The following is a 4,139-nucleotide window of genomic DNA, read 5'->3' on the forward strand; positions in this document are numbered from 1 at the left end:
TATTTGCAGTTGTCTGCAGAACATTAATTTTTCAAACTTTTATGTAAGGTGTATTTTAATTGGCCATCTTTTGGAATAGTCTGTTTTTCTATTAGCAACATTAGGCTGCTAAATCATGTCAATTATTTAACTTATTTCAGGAATTCTGCCTAGATCATTGAAATTGTCTTATAAATAATGAAACAATGATTGCTTAATTAATATTAGTCCTTGATTTTCCCCAGTCACTTTGACCTCCAACACTGAATAAGTCTAACCAGCATACTCCACTCTGCTCACTTCCCCAGGGAACCTTCACCATGGAGTGGAGCGGAGAGTTTAGCAGTCATAAACCTAGTGTCTGGTATGCCTTGCTGAGTCATGGACATACACTTTTTTGTCCATAAAAACTCATCATCAAACCCTGCTAAGGAAGGTGGCACCATGCAGTAGTCATAAGTGTACAACTTGACTAAGTTATTTAGCTTTCTTTTCCTCAGTTTCTTTATCTGCAAAATGAGGAGGATAATGGCACCCTTCTTGCATAGTGCTGTGAAGAAATACACTAAATAAATAATCGAATAAATACACAAGTAACCCAAAATAGTGATAAGTGCTGTGATGAAAGGAAGACACACTTATGTAATAGACTAAGTCAAATACGCAAAGGGTGAGTGGTGGAGAGAGGGCTACTTCACACAATCAATGGACCCATCCAACCATTGCCAGGCTCGCATTCCTCCAGCGGGCACACAAAGTGAGCATGATATACTTTGTCAAGTGTCTTCCCCAATTCGTAAGTTCATCTATGGCATATCCGGTAATATTAGCCCAGTAAGCTTTACATAAATGAAATAACCTTTGTTTTCGTGACATATTCTTACTGATTCTTTGCTGGCTGCCTCTAGTTACTTGTGTTTCTGCAAGTGCTCACCAAATCATCTGTTCAGTGATTGGTTGCGAACTTCAAAGTAGAAAGCATAATATTTGTTTGTATGTTCTCCTACCAATGCTCAGATTATATAGGAAACCCTGGAAAACTACTTCTGTAATTTATCTTGGTATTATGACTCTGTTACTGTAAAAATATTGATGCTTGTTTAAATGGAAGGAATACTTTATTTATTATTTTTGTAATAGGGGTACTGCAGTAGAGAAGAGGGATTGGTCTTAACTCTGAATACAACAAAGGCTTCCAGGGATTCATAGCTAACTAGCAGGGAGGGGAGTGGATGGAAAATTAGTAAGAAGAGACAGTTAAGACAGGGGGATTCTTGCTAAACTGGCTTTACAAGATTCTTGCTAAAGACAGACCAAGGACATAGACAACAAAAGTGGGGGGTGAAGAGCCTGATCAAATATCATGGGTGGTCAAATATCAAGGGTGGGAAGATGACTTAGCAGGATTATTTGCTAAAACTGGGCTAAAGAGGTCAAAGACAGGACTGGACAGGGGCCAAGACTGAGGTTTTGTTGGAAAGGGGATTCAGAGGTGGCTAACTAAAGTTTAGTTGAAGAGAGTCTTTTTCAACCTTACATCACCCATTTTAGTTAAGTTCTCTCTGATACAGTATGGTTTCAAAGTTAAAAATAAGAAGGAACCAAAAAAGAATAATGAATTGCTATGAACTGAATGAACAACAGCGTTATAGTGATTTTTCTTACAAATGTCCCCTTAGCAATTTCTCAACTTGGTTAAAGCTTAGCAATATTTGTCCCTCCTTTGGAATAGGTTGAAGAAATGGTTAGAGGAATGAACACTCAAATAATATTCTGTCTTCAAAATGTTATGAGTGCCCATTTTCTGAAAGTTATTCTATAACTGTTTTTGCTTAAATTATTCACTATGCATAATTATAGTTCGAAGAAGCCATTGTAAAGCAGATGTTTTTACTCACATCAAAGTTTCAGAATAGATCATATAGAGCATAAAAACCAATTTCTATTTATTCAATCTAATGTAAATCAGAACATTTAAGTGATTTTTACACTTCTATTTATTTTTTCTAATCTCATTAATGTATATCATTGTATATTCATAATCAGGACATCAAACAGGTGGACATCTACTTGATAACCAATAGATAATGTTAACCAATATATTATCTTTGAAGACATGCCAAAAGTTTGTCACTTCCAGTTAAAGAAATGACACAATCATTTCTACCTTTTAATCAATCTTTCCTGGCTCAAAAGAATGTTTGAAATTCATGTTGGTACTTCCATCTCAAAGTTACAAATTATTTCAATTAACAAATCTTATTATAAACAAAGCATGTCATTTCTCCTAACCTTTTAAAAAGGAAAACAACTTCTAGCAAAATAAATAATGAATAAATAAATGATCAAAAAGTCTGGTTGTCAATTACATATAAGTGTTTTAAAAAACATACACATATTTTGTTTTATTATTAAACCAACTGTTTCTTTCTCTGGATTCTCTCATCTCTGTGCCTTCTCCTGCTATGATATGTATCAGTAGCCCAGGGAGAAAATGTGTCTGATTGCTACATAACAGTTCTTAAAGTTCCATGGGGTCTACAGATCCGTATTTAATATTCATCAAATCAATGTCCTATTGATGAGTATAAAATTAATGTGTCATCATCTTGTTAGTGGTTACCAAATTAATTAGATGGTGGTTATATTGACCTATTTCCTCAGTTGCATTTATAAAAATTATATATTTTTTAAATGTTTGGCATTTTTATTGTATGCAAAAATTTGTATATGCTTACTTCTTTAATTCAAGAAAAGTACAAATAAGAAAGTTGAAATCATCCCTGACCAGTGTTGCTCAGTTGGTTGGAGCATCTTCCTGCAAAGCGAAAGGTCACCAGTTCGACTCCCTGTCAGGGCACATGCCTGGGTTGAGGGTTCAGTCAGTCCCTGGGCAGGGCACATATGAGAGGCAACTAGTCAATGTTTCCCTCTCACATCGATGTTTGTTTCCCTCTCCTCCTCCCTCTCTCTAAAAATAAATAAAATTTTTTAAAAAGAAAGTGAAAATGAGATCTTATCTTACAGTTTAGAAATGATCATTAAATTTAGATGAACTGCCACTTTTCTATGCATAGGTCTATGTCTATATTTACATGTATGTTGATACCTTTATCCATATCCATAGCTATATAGATGCATAGATAGGTAAGTAGGTAGTAAGTAAGCAAGTAGACAAATAGATAAAAATAACATGATAAAAATTGAACTTAACAGGAAAAAGTCCCCAAACCATAACAATAAATTGCTAATAAATAGTTTTTTAAGAGATATTAATGACTTAAGATGCCTCTATGGAAAATATATTGTCAGAGTCTCATCAGGAAAACAGAGACCATTCTGGGTGTTCCATTAGAAACTTTATTAGCAGAAATTTACTTTGAAGAATTAGTTAAAATATTTACAAACGATGAGCTAATCATTACTAAAAAGATCAAGAAGCCACTGCCACCCAGAACAATGGAGGAAGTGGTTTATCAGAGCTTAGGCACCTAGGCTGCCAGGAGGGTGAGACTGTAGAGGCTGTTCTTTGGGAGTTAGAATCACATGTATGGTTATTGCCAGGGATAGCACTCAAAGCAAAGAGAGAGAGGAAGCCTTCTCCATATCCGTCAGTCTCTGCCAGGGATTTTCATTGACTAGACCAAATTGGAACTGTATGGATAAAGAGGCCCAGGACATATAGCTTTTAGGGATTAGCTCCCTGATTTACAAAGCAGAACAAAAACAAGGTAGAAAATAAACCTAGAAGCCAATAGCAAATCACCAGTGCCACTCTTTTTAGAGTAGACCTGACAGCCAATGAAGTACCAGATGAGGAAAGGAAAAAAAAGTTATGAAAAAAAAAAGAAAAAGTTGGCCAGTTTGTTAAATCATATTTTAACTTAGCATATTATTGATTAGCTTTTTCTTGCAAAAAATGAGATTGACCTTTGTATTTCCTCTTTCCTTTTTTCTCTCCATCTCCTATTTCAATTAGCTATATACTTGTTACTTGGTCCAGACACTTAATGTGAAAAATACTTTACACACACACACACACATTTAGTAGATTCAATGCTCACCACAAATTTCTGCCCATATATGTGTCCTTTAATTTGTTTTCATAATTGTTTGACTTTCATTTTAAAATGCTTCTTTATAAAGGTTTTATATGTGCA

Source organism: Phyllostomus hastatus, unplaced genomic scaffold (assembly GCF_019186645.2).
Source record: "Phyllostomus hastatus isolate PE091 unplaced genomic scaffold, TTU_PhHast_1.1 phas_scaffold_585, whole genome shotgun sequence".
NCBI classification, from domain to species: Eukaryota; Metazoa; Chordata; class Mammalia; order Chiroptera; family Phyllostomidae; genus Phyllostomus; species Phyllostomus hastatus.